The sequence below is a fragment of the Ornithodoros turicata genome, chromosome 8 (assembly GCF_037126465.1).
Source record: "Ornithodoros turicata isolate Travis chromosome 8, ASM3712646v1, whole genome shotgun sequence".
Taxonomy (NCBI): domain Eukaryota; kingdom Metazoa; phylum Arthropoda; class Arachnida; order Ixodida; family Argasidae; genus Ornithodoros; species Ornithodoros turicata.
In genome coordinates, this window is record NC_088208.1 from 1,939,894 (window position 1) to 1,959,802 (window position 19,909).

Sequence of the window (19,909 nt, forward strand, 5' to 3'; positions counted from 1 at the left end):
TTCCGCCCCTGTGTGCTTCGAAAAAAAGAAAAGAAAAAGAAAAACCCATGCGTGAGAAGTAGCAATATTTTTTTTCCCGCTTACTACAGTCGAATAGCCCAACAAAGACACAGGAAACTTGTCACAGAGCATTGTTATTTTGAGTCAGACTCTGCTTCAAAAGTAATTGATTACACGATAATTCACTACTCAAAATTGTAATCGAATTACTTGTTCAAAAATGTAATTGAGTACAAGCAACGCAATTACACGTATTACGTACAAGTCGGGATTTGCCGCTGTCTTCCCGTGAAATTAAGGTGTCACTCATTGTGACCTGCAATTCTATACGACAATCACGCTTACAACGATGTCCACGTTGAAAGCCTGCGAATGTTCACTTCTCGCACGCGTAGACGAAGTGACCGGAAGTTGTTGTCGTTGGAGTTGGACGGACTAAAAATAATACGAAGAGGTTGAACTTGTCACCTGACAAGTTCTGCTGATGATGACTAGGCTAGGCTGTACGGCGCAGTGTTCACGGGCCCATGACCGTCAGAGGATTGCGCCACACAGGAACCAGGGCGTCACGTAGAGATGAATTAGTACTGAGCATCAAGAGAACAACTTGAGATGAAGCCTACGAGAGTCTTGAATGCGGCGTCTCTCAGGTTGGCGTGCCACGTCCCCAAGACCTTCTCTATGGAGAAAGCTCTGTTGTCCAGACGAGTTAGTGCGGCCCGCAATGTCTTGCGTTGGGGCTGATGTCTTCTTCACTCCATAAAAATACGTTCATATGTCGTTCATATGCTCTGTCCGATACGTTGTCTTGGATATCGTGCCTCTGATTCATGCGCATATTATGTCTCTCACGGTGCGTTACAGGTAAACACTTCATGGTCGATGCAACTTAAGGCTGAGTGAGCTTCAGCAACTTCAAGTGTTCGGGCTGATGCCAATGGTTTATCCATCGCAGTCACGGGGTGGTATGCCAAAAAGTTGGGGGAAGGGGGCATTATTATGGTTACGTCACAACAGCTTAATGTATCATTACTGAGAGGTGTCTGCCTGTCCGGGTCCTGCGCACCCTTAAGCTGGATTCACACATGCGTTTTTTGAACGCGTTGCGCGTTCGCGGCGCCGCGAAACGCGAGCCGCGGAGCGTTTCCAGCCGCTTTTCGAGAACCGCTCCGTGCTGCAGCTTCGGAGGGCAGAAACGCGAACGCTTTTCATACAGCCAATCGGAGCGCTCGGAGGGGTGGAGGAGGCGTCCTTTTGGCGCCGGCGGGCAATGACGGCCGTCGACGCAGCTGTCGACCCAGCTGTCAACGAGGAGCTGGGAATTTGCGCAAACCACGGAATCGACGAAAACAAATACGACTTGTGTGTAACCGTGTGTTGGTCGTCGGTAGGTAAACACGTGTCTCGCTTCTTCTGCCATTCTTTCTCTGCTGTTGTGTCACGTCTGCCTTTCCAACGATTGATGATCCCACCAGAAATGCTTCACGATAATTTTTTTAATGGAGAACATGCTTCACAATGTAAATTTTGAGGAAGAGAGCTGGAAGTGTCGGTACGATCTTGACGTAGCAACAACAACGAAGGGCGTTTTCAGGATGGCGGCTCGGCTATGTGTGACAGGCCGCGAACGCTGAGGCGGCGCCGCTTTTTGAAACGCATGTGTGAATGAGCCTTTACACGGGGTGCGCAGGAATAAAAATTAGGGAGGGGGTGTCGCCATACATTTGGAGGTGTTAGGGGTCTGGATAAATCCCTGGCAGCATTATCTATGGAGATATTAATATATTTATTCTAATCACAGCAACGTATTACAACAGCAACGCCGTAGAAAGGAATGTGAAGGGGCTCGTTATTTTATTCCCCACATCCCCACCAGCAATGGGGTAGACTATCGCCTCTGGCGATGAATCTCCCCACTCTCCATCTCAAAATAAAGTTGTTGTTGTTGTTCTTGTTGTTGTAGAAATCAAAGTTGTTGTTCTTGTAAATAGGAATGTACCTCTGAGCCCCTATGAAGTTGTAACTTTCTTTTGAAGGCAGGTAGGGACAATGGAAAGCCCAAGTCGGTCTCTTTCTGGGAGCATCCCAGATTGAGATAATTAGTAGTAAATTCTGTACGCTCGTCCCGACAAGAGCGGAAGTCATGTAATTAGTCATGTAACTAACCTGTCATGTAATTAGATTCTGAGATACGGCATGGATCTCTCTCTCTCTCTCACCACCTAAAAAGTAGGCAAGCACTATGGGAAGTGGTGTTTTGGTGTTTTATGGCACAAGAGGCACTATGGGAGAGAGAGGCAGGCAATCTCGTCTTTCCATGGGCGTTCCCAGGATTTTTGCCAAGGGGGAGCAAAGCGCTTCCTGGGGGGGGGGGCAAGAGTGCGAAGCCCAACCCCCCTACCACGTCTTTTTCTGGAGGTGGACGTCGCGCACTGTGTGGGTGTTCAGAGGTTCCTATCGTGACGTCTGAGAATAATCATTACGACCTATGACTAAAGAACGTACTATTTTCACAAGCGACCTTGGAGTTCCAGGGAGGGGGGGGCATTGCCCCCGTTGCACCCCTCTCGGTACGCCTAGAGATGCAAAATTTCCGGAAATTTTTGAATCGCCCGAAAAAACAAAACGGTTTCTTTCGTGTTTTTTTCCGAAAGATTGGAGAAAATCGAAACAAACGTGGTTACTCAGGTGGGCGTAAGTCGCCATTTTCCCATGCATTTCGCCCTATTTCCCCGCGTCAAACGCCGGCGGCTGCCATCAGACGTCCCATGGTTATTAGCACAGAAATTTCTTCCTGCCATATTCGGCGCAAAGTATAACGTGTCTGGTCACATTGTGCTCAAAGTTGGATAATTGGTTGGATCGCAGTGGATTACTCATTTAATCCAAGACATCCAACCGATCCGAGCCAAGCTAAATGTGAATGTCAACTGTAAACAAACTGTGCGAAGGCGAAGATCACGCGAAATCGGTGGTGTATTGTACTGAGGACAAGACGTCTTTTGAAGTTTTTGATCTCCAGTTCGCTGCAGAGTTTTGTGGAATAGGTGTTGTGGCTTTCGTCGCTTCAAGCCTTTACGTCGTCGGACTCGTTGGAGTAGTCTTGTGGTGTTTGCCTTTGCGTGTCATTTAGCGGTTTTATGGTTTTATCGTGAGCAGCTGGTTAACCTTTTCAGTGACTTTCATCTTTCATCAGTGACCTGTGTTCGTTTTTGTGAATTCGTTTCAAGTAGTTACGTTAGTTAGTCAAGTGAGTTACGTTGCAGATGGATGATTGTGCTAGCTGCGCATCATGCAATTGAACTATTAACAGATGTATCAAGTTAACATCTTTGTACACGTGAGTTTAAAGAAAGAAAGAAAAATGAATTGAGCATGCTGACGGGTACGTGGCAAAGAGATCGTAGCTCGATGCGCGATATGAAATCTGACGTGATGAAGCAGGATAACGACTGAACAAGGTAGAGGGATGCGTGTAGGTGAATGAGAGAAGTACACAGAACTTTGTTGCAGCAAACAAAATCTGTTTATTAAAATCAGTGGAGCAAAATTAAGCCGTTTCAATCGACAGTCGGCAGACATGCTGTTGCTGCTGAGTACGCCAAAACATACTGTACAGTGCACTCAACAGTAGACATGGGTGCTATACAGGCTATATTTGAACTAACTGTACTTGGATCTGGCTTTTTTGGGTTAGGTAACAGAAGAAAAATGTGGAGGTACCATGTTTCGAGTTCCCAATTTGTAAATCAGGATGACATCAGGTACTGCTGATGCATTTGGGTGTTACTGGTTTCTTTTTTTCCTTCTTCTTCATTTTTTTTTTCTGAACAACTTGATCTCAGGTAAAGGAGTAAGAGGTCAAATATACACTTGTCGCAAGTTATAGTCACAAACGCCAGATCTTGTGATAATAAATGTGCCTTGCATAATTTATTTTCTCACTATAACAATTTTGCATAACACATATGCATTCACATTGGCACTAAATAGTAGATGTGATATGTTTGGAGTTACGACAAGAATTGTGTTAAACCTAAACTGGTCCTCAACTGATTTTGGAGAATAATAAAGTGGCAGATGAGTTTAACCCATCAAAGTCAGACCTTAAATATAATGTCATAGATATAATAATTATACAGGCTGTTTGAAATGTGATTCTAAACTGGCCATGCCTAACATTCAATACAGGAGACACGAGCACACAGCAAAGGACACAGGGCATAATGCAATCACAAACACATCTAGTGACCATTGTATCATCTAACATAAAAGAGCAGGCACAGTGACTGGTTTGTGGTGATCCATTGAAGTGTCTCACATGTCTCACAGACATGGTCACTCTAAATATTAAGCTGAAGCATTGTTGTGAAAAATAACTGCCTGTGCCCTTGCCACTGCTGATAGACAAGCTATATATTATGGATCTCACTCTGTTAAAGCCATCGGTGACAGCGTTCCCAGAGCTGTTCCTAAAACATATTCGATCTATGGTCGACAAATGCTGACAGCTACACATGCAGGGATATTGTAAATTTATGACTTATCGCCTCTTAGGATAGCAGCACCTTTGCTGTTACACTGAACGAGCTAATCTGTGCAAAAACATATAAAGTGCCTAATTGGTAGCATGTCAGCCTAGCTAACCCGGCTAAGGATGCCAGCAACTTGGTGGTAGGGTACAAGTTGTTTAGATACGCAGTCTACAGTGAGGGACGTTAAATATGGTGTGCCATGTACTGAGATTACAGTGCACGTTAGGGAAGCATCAGGTGGGCAAGAATAATTCACATACTGGCCACTGTGGCGTCGTTCATGATCATTGGTGTACTTTGACGTAAAGTGACAAATTATAACAATATAGAATCTGCAATGATTGGGTACATCATCACTTGAGCATCAAATATGAATGAAACATTATATGCTTCATTTGTGAAGTGTCATTTTCAGCTAGATACACCGTGAAAGCAAGGAAAATCTACACATATACATGCACTGATTCCTGAACAGAATTTGTTTTGTTAGGATGTGCCTTATGTAGGACTTTTAGCTTGCTCACTTTCCCATTTAGATAGTTATGTGACTGGAGTGCAATATGCTCCTTCATGGGAGCCTGCATTATCGCAAAAAAGTGTTCTGGGTTATCAAGGAAGTGACAGACCTCTATTGTGAAGCATGATGCTTTTCTACAGAGAGTTGAAAAGTGTAACAACAGTAGCGGCTTAAGGGACTTCTTTTTAGGTCACGTCTCTGCTGCATCTAGGGGATGCTCGTAAAAAGCGTGCAGAAATACACAGCAAGACAAACAACAAGACTAGAAAGCATACGAAGAAAATCTTTACACTGAATTTTTAATTCCTACCAGCACATGGATTCATTGTCTGCTAGAATACATGTGAGAGCAAAATTTTTCACATTACCAGAGAGATGGTATCTAAGCAGGCTAGAATACTAGTACACTCGCGCAAACAACATAAGTAGTCTTCACAAAAGCATGTATCTTGGTTACATACGTGGCACCAGCAAGAAAAATGCAGTATATACATATGTACAGATACACATATACAGAACACAATATATACACACATAGCCCTTCCTAGCACTTATTGGTTCTTGAACAAAATTTGTTTTGTTAAGATATGCCTCACATAGGACCCCTGGGCTTTCTCACTTGTCCGTCTAGATAGTTCTCTCAACCGAAGTGTTATATACTCCTTCATCAGAACCTTAGTCACTGCTATTATATGCTCTGGGTTTTCAAGGAAGTGGTCAACTTGTGTTGCAGCATGATGCATTTCGACAAAGAGTTGAAACGATGACAGCACTAGCGAGTTAAGAGACGCTTTTCCAGGGCATGCCTCTGTTTTGTCTTTGAACACTCTTTCAGCACAGCGTAGGGCATTCAGCACGAAGAGGGAAGGGTAGATAACGTCTCCCTTACCTTTGAGAAAGAGGAGGATGCTGCTTTCATTGGTGTCCACAATGGTGTCAAGGCACCCGGAACACGTTATTTTCTTGCACACAGTCCCGACTAGCACTCCCCCAATGTACTTCATCACTTCGTCACTGAAATCTGTCAGGCCAGACACATTTCCGTAGTCATGGTCAAGGAGGAACAGAGCTGAACTTCGTGAAGCATGTTCACCAGGGCTCTCCTCAGTGACATCCATGTCTTGACGATGAGCTTCTCTCTCAGTCCCTTGGTGTCGCAGCATTACTATGCCCTCCAGGTCTGGAGCCACATTTCCCGATGCAGAGCTGCTAACGTCAGCATGCACTAGAAGCGCTCTGTACGCGTAGCGGAACTGGAGAGCTGAGGGGTTGTTGTTCCATCCACCTCTCTGTCGGACGCATCCAAAAAACGTCTCCAGGTGGTCCTGGCTGAGGCGATAGGTGCAGATGTACCTACAAGGAATTGTCATTAGGGCGATGTAATGTGTACGCTCTTTTGCAATGCAGCATAATGAACTGAATCATTAATAGGGACACCTACTTATGTATAACGTACAATGCTGAATACTTGTGCAATTACCTCAGGTGCATTTCATGTTTTGTACCTCGTAAACGCCAAGTATTTAACATCATATGTTCCCGTCATGATCCTTAGTGCCAAAATTGCACATGCCTAAATCTTGCTTTAGTATTTTGTGTCAAGGAAGGTCCTAAATAAAAGACTGTTACAAAATCAAAACAAATGAGCAACTCAGAAGATACAAATGCCATTGAAAGTCTGTATAGATAATGCTACTAAAGGGATCAGCTCAATGTGGAAGAACAAAAATTTTGAATTATTTCTGCTGTTCCTAACATTCTCAATAATGGCATGCAGTACACACACTATACACTACTGGTAAAAGCTGTGCTCCCATACCTGCACATGCTTTGAGGAAAAGATGGTCTGTCAGCTCTGCTACACTTCGAAGCGTGAAAGCAAGGCTGATCACAGACATCCTCCGGCCATCTTCGACAGCTAGCCTTCCAGATGGGAGTCTCAGCGCCATCAGCCTGGATGAAATCTCGAGCATTCTTCTTTTCTGCTCTGGAAATTTTTCAGGGTGAAGAGGTGCTTTGGACCCGGTGCCGTGTGGCTTGTACGAGTTCAGCAGGTCGAAAGCCCTACAATAACAATGATATATACAGCTTAGTGGTACATACATTATTTGGATTTTAAGATAGCTGGACTTACTCATTCACGTCTTCCAGAAAATTTTCCGTTCCTTCACTTCCTTGAAAGGACGGCAAGCCAAGTGTCCTGGCCAACTTTAGTGCAAGGCTTACTGATCCACTGAAAGTCTCTGCTGCAAGTCGTACCTTCATAATCTGCTTACGGTAGTCAATGTGTGCCCTAGTGAGCTTATTCGCTGCTCGGAAACCCTCCTTGTCTTGGAGCTCATGCAGCTGCACGATGTAGCTCCACTGGATCACCTGCAAGGCATTTTGTTTTAAGTTTCGAGAGGACTATGAATCATTTGGTGAAAACTTACTCCATACTGGTTGCAGTAGAAGCTGCCTTTGTCTCCTAGGAGATTTCGCAAAAGCTTTAAGGCATGAGCAGCATCAAAGATGACAAACACTTTGTCGTCGTCCTTGTCGGGTGCGGGAACCATGTGCGGAACTGCTCAGATGCCTGGGACGTGGATGTGGCAGCCAAAGAGCTTTCCCATGCTGACGTTCGACGCGAGCCCATCACATACAATGCAGACAACATGAAGGCCACATTCCTCTAGATTCTCAATTGCATCAGTAATGATGGACTTCAGCAGGTCCCCGGAGCAGCCGTTGTTGAGAAAGTATGCAATAGGGAGCTTCCATGTGACGCCACACCAACTGCCATCAGGACAAGGGAGTCCGTTGCTAGCCGTACGTCGTCACAGTCTTCACGTGTCATAGGCTGCCCAAAATTTACATACCCAACAACCTTTCCACTCTTTTGGTCGAGCTCACACTTCTTTCTAATGCTCATCCCATCCATCATTATGGAGCACAGCCTCTCCTCTTCCGTCGCATTCTTGTGCTTTTCCTTGAGGTGATGGAGTGACTCTGCTGTGAAACCTGGCCATGCGTCAACTACTTTCAACCAGCTTCTGATTGTTTCTTCTCTTGGCATTGGGAAGTGCTCAGATAAGAATTTGTAGGCTCTTGGCGAGTAAAAGTGTAGTGTTGTAGCAAATTTCCTAAAATTTTCAGTGTACCGGCGCCCTGATGGTTTCCTTTTCTGGTTTTTCTTCCACTCCTTCAGGAGTTCATCTGGGAGTTCACCGAATGAGTCCAGCTCCTTCTCTGCTTCATCCGATATGAGATTCCTCTTCTTCAGGTCACTTAGTAGTTGCTGCAGGTCTCTGATTTTTTTTTCTCTCTTCTTTTTATGACTTGTTTTGTTGCATAGAGCTTTCTTCTTGCTTTGCCAAGATGTTGATGAATAACTCTTAATTTTGTGCGTGGTGTTGTCTTTGAGGAGTAGGAATGGTCTTCTAAAGTGACCTTTCTCTTCTGAGGAGTTGACATGAAATGGTGACTCTCCTACAATTATGAATGATGTATTAGAGCTGCTGCCTTAGGAGTGAAGATGCAAAGGACAAGATACACTCACATGGAATTGCCTCTTCGAAGGGGAACTCTGTGCCTCAGGTTCTGAAATGCCACTCGAAGTAGCATTGTCTGAAAAGAATGCAGAACAAGCATATTGTAAACTGATAGAAAAAGTACAAATTGTTTTAAATGTCTTTCACTTGTCGCAAAGAGTAGATGCTGCCCTGTGTTGACATGTTCATGTATGAGAGTGAACTTAACAAAAAAAATCAGAAGCACACTGATGTGGTATTTAGAACATCTGAGCACTCCACTAAGTAGCTACAGAGCCATAATAAGGGGCTACCACAGGAGAGTAAACCAATATGAAACCCATGTGAAATTACCACTGACCTGCAAAGAAGCACACGTGAACCTCCATATTAAAAAAATGCATGGTGATCGTGGTGATCGCTATTTAATCATCAATTTGTCAATGGTCAATGTTCCTGCAAGATATTCCCATTAAATGAGGTTCATAAATCGAGATTTGTAATAAGAAAAGGATACGTTGTGTTCCAGAGGGCACGCTTAATAATAATGAGGCAATTTGTAAATTGAGAGTTCAAAAATTGAGGGATGATTGTTTTTTGTTTCAATGAAGATATAATTACATTGACATATTTTCTCTCTCTCCTCCCACCCACTACACGCTCCGACAAAGGAACTGCCCCCCCCCCCACACACACACACCAAGGGTCTGGACCCACCCCTGTACATAGGTCCCCTCACTATGCCACGTTGCTCCCTAAGCTACCCAACATATCAAAGAGATGAACGACTGAGCAGCCAAGATGTAGAACATGTCATAGCACATGGGTCTTTGATAGAGACAGTTGAAGTGTCTGCACACTTTGCTGGAGGTTCTTGCTTGTTTTGGTTTTGCATGAAAGTCTAAGCCATAATTTCATGGTTTGTTAGTGAATTTTAATTATTCATCATGTGGTGGATGATTATACCTCAGATAAACTGATGCCTCAGATAAACCCACCCATGTAACACAATTTTCAATATTACATTTATGCAGTGATCATGTATTTTTGCTAGACCCTAACAGATTTGAAGAAAACCCAGCGCAAACAAAAAGTGTACCTCGAGCACATCTTCAACTGAGTGGTCCAAGTCAAGCTCTTCCTCTGTCACGGCTTCGTGGCAAATGCTTGAAGGGTCCAGGGGCTTGCATTTCAGGCGTACTTTGCTGTGGGTACTCTTGGACAACCTACACACTAGCAAGATAAAATTACATTTATAAGTTACATCTATGCAGCAATCAGGTATTTTTATTAGACCTTGGATTTGAAGACCCCTGCTCAAACAAGGGTGGTACCTCAAACAGATCTTCAAATGAGTGGTCCAAGTGAAGCTCTCCCTCTGTCACGGCTTCGTGGCAAATGCTTGAAGGTCCAGGGGCTTGCATCTCGGATTCACTTTGCTGTGGTTTACCCTGCATGACCTACATACACGACAAGTAGAATAAAATTACATTTATGCAGCCCATCATGTATTTTTATTACACGTTTTCAAACGGATTTGAATAACGCTGCTCAAACAAAAAGTGTACCTCAAGCAGATCTTCAACTGAGTGGTCCAAGTGAAGCTTTTCCTCTGTAACGGCTTCGTAGGAAATGCTTGAAGGCCCAGGGGCTTGCATGTCGGATGCACCTTTGCTGCAGGTACCCTTGCATGGCCTACACACAAGCACAAGTAGGATAAAATTGAGAAAATGCACAGACAGGCATGTTGACACTAAAAAGAAAGAAACAGTGTAGAGTGTCCATCACCTGAATATGTATACTTTCTTGACCTGGTGCTGGAATGCTAGGGCATGCATCAGGCTTCAGGACAGCTCGACTGTATCCACCATAAAAGGAGGACTGATGAAAATGAGTTGAGCATATGAGGTCGTGTTTGCGGTACGTGTAGGGCTTTGCATTCACTTCCTCAAGCCACTGAACCCATTTCGAATATTGTTCCGTATGTTGTCGGGGAAGCCTGTAGGGTGACAAAATTTCATTAACATTACAACAGAAACAATAGAAGTAGTGCCCTTATTTCCTTATGTAATGGTTGCATAATACACCTTAAAACATGTTGGGAAAAGGCAAGTGCATGCATCCCCGTGACAACAGGAACAGAGCCTTCCCGTGTAAAGCCGCGATACTGCAGCTTCTACTTGGCATATGTGCAGAGTGAAAATGTCTGGATCAACAATATAACTAGCTGGGATAGGTGGGTGGCAGCTGGCAGGGGTGTTCAACGACATGTGCCCTATCTGCCCTATCTAGGCAATGTTCTGTCAGTACAAAATTTATTGAGTTTAAATTTAAAGTTCGGGTAAATATTACAAAAATAAGTGAATATTTGCATACGCTGGTGCTCTGAAGTACGTAGATAGTTTCAGAAACTCCATTCGCATACAACTGGAATGCAATTTCTTTTTCTGATTCAACATTACCACTTTTTTAGATTTCGCGTTATAACACGCGAAGACATTCGATCATCACGTGCACGCGTGTAGCTATCGGCCGTTTGCAGCACAAGAAAACGAAGCAGAATAAATTCGGTAGCATGTGGATGCGCGCGTATGTACAAACACTACGCCCGATTTCAGATGATCCCTTTTTCCGATTATTTTGATTCTGTAGCAGAAAGATAGCTCGCTTGTAGGATAAGATAGCTCGCTGTAGCTCGCGTATAGGCTATAGCTATCATCGGTTTGTAATCCTGCGGAATCTCTGCGTCGATTTGAGAAAGCGAAAGTCCGCACATTAGGCCACGCAATTCTCAAAATATATGGGTTGAAACGTAATTTCATATACACGTTGTTAATTATTCTCTATAGAGTTTCATTGCCTTAGTTTCAGTTCCTTCATGTTTAATTACGATTTTTTTCTTCTTTTTTTTTGCGAAGGATATATGCGAAGCGCCTTGTTTTCGGCGCACACAAAGCTTACAAACAGGTCAAACTAAAGTGACATTGCTTGGATATTACGGTCTAGCTAAAGGCAACAAATAAGACATTTCACTTTCACGGTATAAGATTTGCTGTCTGAAAAAAAAGAGAAAAGAAAGGAAAAACAGTACGGAATGGGTTCGGAAGGAGAAAATACTATATCGGTACAACGAAGTACAACCAAGGAAACACGAACTCAGTTCACTCAAAAACATATTGGAAGAATTTGACGCAGATGAAAGTTGGTTACTTACTTGTGGAAAGATATTCCTGATCCCTTGTCCCTGTAGTGCTTGCAGCTCTCTACGGTGCACTTATTGGGCATGTTGACTTCCAAAACTGAACATGGAAGCTTTCCGATTTCAGCTCCTTTTAAAGGCATCGCTAACCAGGAAATCCTTGAAACCGCCGATAAACTCACTAATTAAAGTCGCCTTGACGCGCTTTATGGCTTGACCGGACTGACGGCTCCGGAATAGAAACCGAAACCTAAGTGAACTCTAGTTACAAAGTTGTGTGGGAGGCTGGCTTGAAAGACTACATCGGAAACAAAAAATGCCAGATATGACTCAGTCTTCTTTTAATGGATTTATTAGCACATTTTACAAGTATTTGTTTGGCATACACAGTGAAAAACGTCAACATGAACCAAAGACATCGTTCAGATTTCTTCCGTCAAAACTAGCGGACTCCTCCATTCTGGCCGGGCAACCCGGGGACGCCTGATGGCGGCTTCCTTCGTTTGACGGTAGTTCTGGGTGAGCTCCGGTGACCTGCTATTGGTCGCAAAGCTGAAAAAGTGGGTGGAGCTTCAGGTATAGGCATGACCCATTAATGACCAGACTCCCTTTTAATATACGGCTCTGGCGGGATTTAGCTTGGTAGTGAGCGAATTCACCGGACTCCCGTTTTTAATTTTAGAAATAAAAAGAAATAAGGAAAACATATCGGGGACTATAATGTAACTTCCCTGCGCGTATATTTATTTATTTATTCATTATTAGTATGTCTTTTTTTCTTTTTCTTGTCGTCCATTTATTTATTTATTAATCATTGGTATCTCTTTTTTTTTTCTTTTTCTTGTCGTTCAATGCCTGTGCCGTCGAGGTATGTAGTTGGTGCGAGACGAAAAAGGAAATTATCGCCTCAAACCCATTCACTGATCGAATGCCAGGCTCATGAAACACTCTAGAAATTCAAAAATAAATTTCACCGCATAGCACGCTCCTAGGCACCCATAATCCGAATGACATCCGTCTCGCCCCTGAGTTGCTGAAAAGGGGTGTTGTGCGTCTTTTTGTACCGGCGTCTTTTTATTTTTGGGCAATCAGGGTCGAGAAGGATGGCATTCGGAATGATGGATGCCTAGGAGCGTGCTTTGCGCTGGAATTCATTTTTAAGAGTGAATGCCATTTTCTGTGCCACCGTGTGCCACTTAAAGGACCTACATATGAACTCTACAAAGCTATCCCGCCAAGATATCCCACCTCATATTACCTTCGTTCATATGTAGGAAGTCTCGTGACATTCAACCTGTTCAAAGAATTTTGTCGTATCAATATTGCCTCGTTACTAGTATTTGATATTTTTATTTACCGTGACTCTAATGCCCCCCTTCTGCTAGTCTTCACTGCTTTTTGCCTGTTTTCACAAGGAATAGGTACAATATCTATCTCTATCCAACGTCTTTTGTTGTCTGAACATTGTCTATCTCTATCTAATCATTTTCAAGGGTCAGTTTCATCTACAACAACCTAGCCCGCCAGTCGTCGACCCTCACAAGAAATGTGGTCGGTATGGTTTCCACACAGCATTGACGTGAAAGTAGTTTTCTTGTACGTTTTCAGGTCACGAGTCTTGAAGTACTTTCGTGAGAACAAGCGAACATGTTAGCTACAAATCTGGTACACAACACATGTATCACGTAGGTTCGGTCGAACACTCTATTGAACTTTATGAACTGAATTATGTCCTGAAAACGCACTTCATGCAGTCCTAATGATTGAACACTCGCTCCAACCTACTGGAAATCAGAAGCGTGTCCAGGTCTTCAGAAACAAATCACAGAACAACAGACACAAAACTTTCTGCCGTCACTCACCGCCCTGCTAACCCTAAACACCGTCGAACGAAAACAATACCAACCAACCCCCTGATTGGCTTGCGAGACCGGCTGCTCAAGCTGCAGAGCAACAGGGCAGCACAGCAACCAAAAATTCGGATACGGGAGCAGCAGGGAATTTTCAGCTCGGCAGCGCTGCTCGATCCCTCTTGCCTCAGTCCTATGGGGACCGCTCGTGTCGCTGCAGCTCTGCTGCTGTTGCTCTGCTGCTGCTGCTGCTCAAATCGAGGCTGTAGGATGTGGAACCCGCCTTTAATTACGCAGCGTTTTACAAATATACGTCATTCAAATATAGTTGTTGTTACGGAATGCCAGAAAAAAAGAGGAGGAATGGTAACATAAAAAACAGCGACAACTTAAAGATGAGCGAAAGGTTAGGTACCAACGCTACTTTTATTCTTAATACCTTTTTAAGTAACGTTTAAATAATAATCCCCCGTATCTTCGTGAGCCCTGTTGCATTTCCTGCATTCGTCAATCTGAGCAGCGGACATCGGATGCGGGGACTAATGGTTCTTTGCAATATCATCTCAATCTCCAGAGAAACAGTTGCAATGTATTATAAAGAGCGCTTGTTAGTACATCGTTAACGGGAAGGGGACGGGGCGGAGCGCGTAGGACAGGACAGAAGTAATCAACAACCGCAGAAACAAGGTGACACTCCTTCGCTAGCCAGCATTTCACCCGTGTGGTCGTCCCCTTCTTTTGTACAGTCTTTCGCACTCCTCTCTCTCTGTTGGCATGTGCTAAGTCTCACACGCAACGGCCAATCGTCGGAGTGGAGACCTTCTTAAGGTACCACTGAGGAATCTCAAAGTCCGTGCAAGCGGCCATGTTGATGGGAAAGCAATGGCGTCGACAGTCGGGTCTCAAATCTGGTAATTCGGTGCAGGCGTGAAGTGCCTGCATCCAATTGTTGCAGCTGGGCGTCGCGGAGCTGGGTGGGGTCAAGAAATATCTATAACCACATGTTTCCAGCGTACTTTTTGTAACATTGTAGTCCGTGTGCCCAACAGGCATAGCCTTCCCTGTCTCCGCAGAGGGCGTTTCCGTGAAACATAGGCTTACAAAATTCTATGCGCCTTTCGAGTCAGACTTCATAACGGTCCGAGCTATCTCGAGCCGCGGCTCGCTGTGTGTCAGGCTGATGGGTCTGACGGACCAGCGGCTCCCTGTCCATGAAAGAGAAACCGTTTGCGGAGTGCTTACCATGAAGCCTAAACCGAGACTTCGGCAAGTGCGACAATCGTTTTTTGGGAAGGTTTCAGTTTCGAGTAGCGTTTCACGATGGACCGATTGTTAATGCGTTAGCATTAGGGGTGTCAAAATTGAAAAAGCCCCCCTCACCCCCGCCCTCCTCACTCACAAAATTGCTTGGCCTCTGGCCGCATCTAGAACACCAACGCTCTGCCCTCAAGGCACTCTTCGCCTTTTTGGACGCCACATGACTTCGATCCTCATTGTAACGGGACCCAATACTTCACTCTCTGCTTCACCTCCAGCAATGGGGTAGAGTATCTCCCCGGCGATGAAACTCCCCATCCATCATCATGAAAGAAAGTTGTTGTTGTTGTGTGTATGGTGTGTGTGGGGGAGATGGCGGAACCTCGCCGAGACAGTGGTATAAGTGGGCACGCAAAGGCGATATAAGAGGGTAAATGTAAATTTAGGGAAATGATTTGAAATAGAAGTAGTCAACGGTAATTAAGATAAGGGCAATTGAAGGTAATTAGATGTAATTAAGGCAATTAAAACGAGCAAGTTGTGTTTAAAGGTAATGAATGTAATCAATTAAATTAAAGATTAAATGAAAGTAGAGAACACGGAAGGTAATCGCGGGTTAATTCGATCTAATTGAAGGCAACTAGCGTCTATTAAAAGGAAATTGAGAAAAATTAAGACGAGTAAGAAACGTAATTAAGGGTAACTAAGGGAATTGAAGATGACCTCATTTAACCTGCGGTTACGTAAGGTAACTAAGAGTAATTACGAGGTAATTGAAAGTAATTGAGGACTATGGACTCACACATAGTATTTGAAAGTGTCAAAACCGGAAATCGAGCATTGACTGTTTGTGAAGAACCGGAACTCTTGTTAGACAAGAAGTGGATAACAGGAAATCGAGTTGGACCGGAAATGCATATCGGAAGTGAAGTATAAAACTGGATGTGGACAACCGGAAGTTGGTTTTAAACCGGAAGTGGATACCCGGAAGTCAAGTATGGACTGGAAAAGGCGGTTAATGCTAACGGATTTCTCTCTCATTTACCGCTAAATCATCAGTGAATTTCTTCCCTGAATTAGACGGCGGGTGCGCTTGAGGAGTGGGCTTGAATGCTTGAAATCTTGTAATCAAGCAAATCAAATCAGGAAAAGGTGTTTCAGGATTCCAGACTTTCTGATTTGCGGTCAGACAAGCTTACACAGACAAATTTTTTTTTATTGTTGCTTCGTGCAGTGTTGAATGGAAATTGAGAGACAGAGACCTGAAGGGGTCACCATGAAATCTGCTCTCGCCCGACTGGACAGCCGCAACTTTTAACTCGTAAAAGTGCTGGGTCCTCGGCCACCAGACAAGAGCGATGCTGCCTTGTCAGCACTTGTGACATTTATCAGAAGTCTGCATTAGAGCCAGTCTATTAGGACCATGTTATTCATTGTGCGTCATACGTTAACTGCTGATTGGTCTTTGACCGGTAGTTATCGCGCAAACGGGAGGTTTCTATTTTCTATTTGCCCCCCCCCCCTTGTTTTTTTTGGAAAGGGGGTGCTGTTTATGGGAGCAGCCAAATGTGTCGTGTGACGAATTCAATCTCTCCCTATTTTTTATTTTCATCAACATCAACATTAGAGACATATTAAAGTTGATTTAAATCTTATGAGTCTAGCGAGGGAGCTCAGCGTTTCAGCGGACAAACTGAGCGATTTTTATTTCCTCTGATCCATAGCCCGAGACTGGGGGACAAAAGGAAAAAAAAAAGACTGTAACACAGACAAGGTCTCAAAAAGACACTGGCGAACGTGCACTAATGGAAGTAGATGGCTGCTTAGCGAAGTCTCTGCTCTTTTCATATAATCATTCGAAAAAGGAGGTTCATCTCCTGCTTTCAGTGCATTATCAAGAAGTGCCAATAACGTGAAAAGGTGTTAGATAGAACAACGGGTTGCTCGACTTGGGCCGCTCTCTTCGTATCCAACTGAGCTTTACTGACAATTACGTCACGTTTTACAAATATGTCATTCAAACAAACCTCTCGTTGTTACAGATTGCGAGGAATACTGAAAAGGAATGGTATGCGTGAGAACGAAGACAACTAAAGTGTAACTAAACCATGAAGAGGAAGTGAGGTGCTTTTATTGTTACTACTTACTTTGGTAATGTTTAAACAATAACCCCTGGTATCTTAGTGAGCGTCGTGCATTGGCTCCGCTTGCCAATCCGAGCTGCGAACATCGTATGAGGGGTCTAACGGTTCTATTGAATATATATTCTCCAAGCTCCAGACAAATATTTGTAGTGGGTTAAAGCTATAACACGAAAAAGTTGTTACCAGGGCGAACAGCGCGAAAGATGGGACTTTTCTTTCTCCTTTCTTTCATTTAATTTCCTTTGTGGGAGTAGCAGAATTCGTCAGTGACGAATTCAATATCTTCCGTTATTTTTTTTCTATAATCAAACTCAAACTCAAACGGGAGAAAAGAAAAGAAGAACCACACAGACAAGGCCACACTCAGTTGCTAGTCAGCGCTGGAGCAGTGGAGACATTCCTAGGACACCACGGATGAATCTCAACGTCCGCGCAAGCGAGCCCCGTGCAATTGTTGCAACTGTGCGTCGTGGAGCTCAGTGGGGTCGAGATTAGTTGCATAATGTGTCCGTCGTCCTTGTTAAAGACCCCGAGATGCGAACGAACTTCGAGATATAAATTTCGAAATAACCTTATCCAAATGAACGAGAAGCAACCCACGTGAGAGGGCCACGTGCTTTGGTGCGATGCAGACGATTGGAGTAGGCGTTAGTCAGCTGGCAACATGGACCGCTCCACATGCGACCGAGAGAAGGGCGAAGGTCTCGTCGTTTCTGCACTCGAAAATCGCATTGTTCTGCACTGTTAAAATAGAACTTCACCGCATAGCACGCTGTGTGCCAACCATTGCCAATAATGATAGGGTTATCGCTTCTGATTCGAAGAGGGAGGGGGGGCGTATGCCTTTTTGTGGCAATTTTCCTATATATCCAAATCGCCAGAAAAAGGCGTACGCCCACCTCTCTCTTCGAATCAGAATAAGCGATAACCCTATCATTCGTGGCAATGGTTGGCGCACAGCGTGCTATGCGGTGAAGTTCTCTTTTGAGAGTGTAGTAATCCTACACTCTTAAAATGAACTTCCCCACATAGCAGGCTCCTAGCCAACCACCATCCCGAATGACAACGTTCTCGCCCCTGATTTGTTGAAAACGGGATGAGGAGCCTATTTTGTGCCGTGCATAATGAGCACAACATAGGCTCCGCCTCCGTTTTCAACTAATCTAGGGCGAGAACGTTGTCATTCCGGGTGATGGTTGGCTAGGAGCGGGCTATGTGGTGAAGTTCATTTTTAATAGTGTAGACATTTCACTGTTTGCAAACAAACGGAGCAAACCGAAGACCTTCGAGGAACAAAAACAGGTTAACGTGCGCTGGCGCTACCTGGCCGCGTGCAGCTATCAAAAGTGTCTTTGCAAACAACAGCTGTAAACGGAACGGGAATCAACAGGAAACACATCCAGCTGTGGCGCACCTTGGCGTCGCGAAAGGGTCTATAATTGGGGGTTTACGTCGCGAGACAACTGAGATGATGAGCGACACCACAGCGGTCGGTCCTGTGGATTGCTTTTATCCACCCGAGGGTTCTTTAACGTGCGATGACAGCTCATCACACGGCACCCCGTATTTAACGTCCCTCGCGGAAGACTGCGTATCTAAGCAACTGGTACCCTACCACCAAGTGGCTGGCGTCCTCGGCCGGGTTCGAACCCGCCATCTCGGGATCAGAAGGCGAACACGCTACTAAGCCACTGCACGCCACTGAGCCACCGAGGCCTGCACATAGTCCTAGTTTCGTTTCATTTGCAGAGTGAACTTTGAGAATTTATACGTCAGACATTTGTATATCAAAGTTCGTTCGCTTCACAGGGTGGTGGATTTTTTAATCATGACTGGCTCCAATTCCGTTATCTCGCATTTTCCAGAAAACATCCGATGAATGAGTGAATTAATGAATTTTAGCTAATTGATTGTCCAGTAGTTGCATACGCTGCCCTACAGGATGTCGTCCTGGTCGTACAACCCATCGTTTCCCTATCTCGAGAAAACCAAATGTATGTTGCACTAATAACATTTTCATAAAAATCTGTAACGAATGAATACAAAACACAAACACACACACCCTATGTAACTCCATGTTTCCAGCGCACCCCTTTATATTACTGTAGTCGGCGTACCAAACATGCATAAGCATACCTGTCGCAGGCAGTTTTCCTTTCTCCTTCTCTTCTTCTTGCCTCTTTTTTTTTTTTTTTGTGAAAGGCAGGCTTACAGAAACTTATTCGCCCTGCGATTCCGACTTAATGACTCTCTCAGCAATGTTTGGCCGCATTCCGCAGAGTTCCGAACCAGCGGCGTTCTGTCCAAAACAGATAAAACCGTTTGCCGAGTCCTTCCCATGAAGTCAAAACGGAGAACTCGGTGACAATAGTTTTAGGAACGTTTCTAGTTACGAGTAAGCGCGCTTTACGATGGAGGGGCTATTTATTGCTGCTTCGTGAAGTGTTGGGTAACAATTCGGAAACAGACGAAAGTTGATGTATATCGAACCAATCTTTAGACGGATGAGTCAGGATCTTACTGTTTTAGCAGAAAAAGTGACCGGTAGTGTTGTGTCTGGTTCATTTTCTCGATTTGACCTTTGCCGTGTGTTCGCAGAAACCGTCAGGCACTGAGGGAGAAGGGCAGCAAGGAGGAAAATCCTTTAAATCTAGCATCAACATCGAAAAGTCCAAGAGACGGCAAACAATTCGGAAAGCGGTGCACGACGCGATCGTCAAAGGAGACCTTGGTGAGGTGGAAAGATGCCTGGAAAAGAACAAGGATATAAGACAGTGGCTGGACCCAGAGACTGAAAAATCAGCGTTATGTAAAGCGGCAGAGGAGTGTCAACCTCAAATACGTGCCTATCTCGTGCATCGCAACTGCACAGTTAACACAGAGAAAAAACGAGAAGAA

General features: G+C 44.3%; 2 long non-coding RNA genes across 4 annotated transcripts in view; one reads left to right on the forward strand and one right to left on the reverse strand.

Moving 5' to 3' along the window:
- LOC135365826 (uncharacterized) overlaps window positions 1-19,672 on the forward strand; it is a 49,525-nt gene extending 29,853 nt beyond the window's left edge. For all 3 annotated transcript variants that reach the window (XR_010413941.1, XR_010413942.1, XR_010413943.1), the window contains one exon: window positions 19,610-19,672. This is a non-coding gene — a long non-coding RNA (uncharacterized LOC135365826). The remainder of the gene's footprint in view (window positions 1-19,609) is intronic.
- On the reverse strand, window positions 9,667-10,212 carry LOC135365825 (uncharacterized). The gene is made up of 3 exons (XR_010413940.1): window positions 10,130-10,212; window positions 9,896-10,021; window positions 9,667-9,787 (listed from the first exon to the last, which is right to left on the reverse strand). It is a non-coding gene; the product is annotated as an uncharacterized LOC135365825 (long non-coding RNA).
- Window positions 19,673-19,909: the final 237 nt, after the last annotated feature.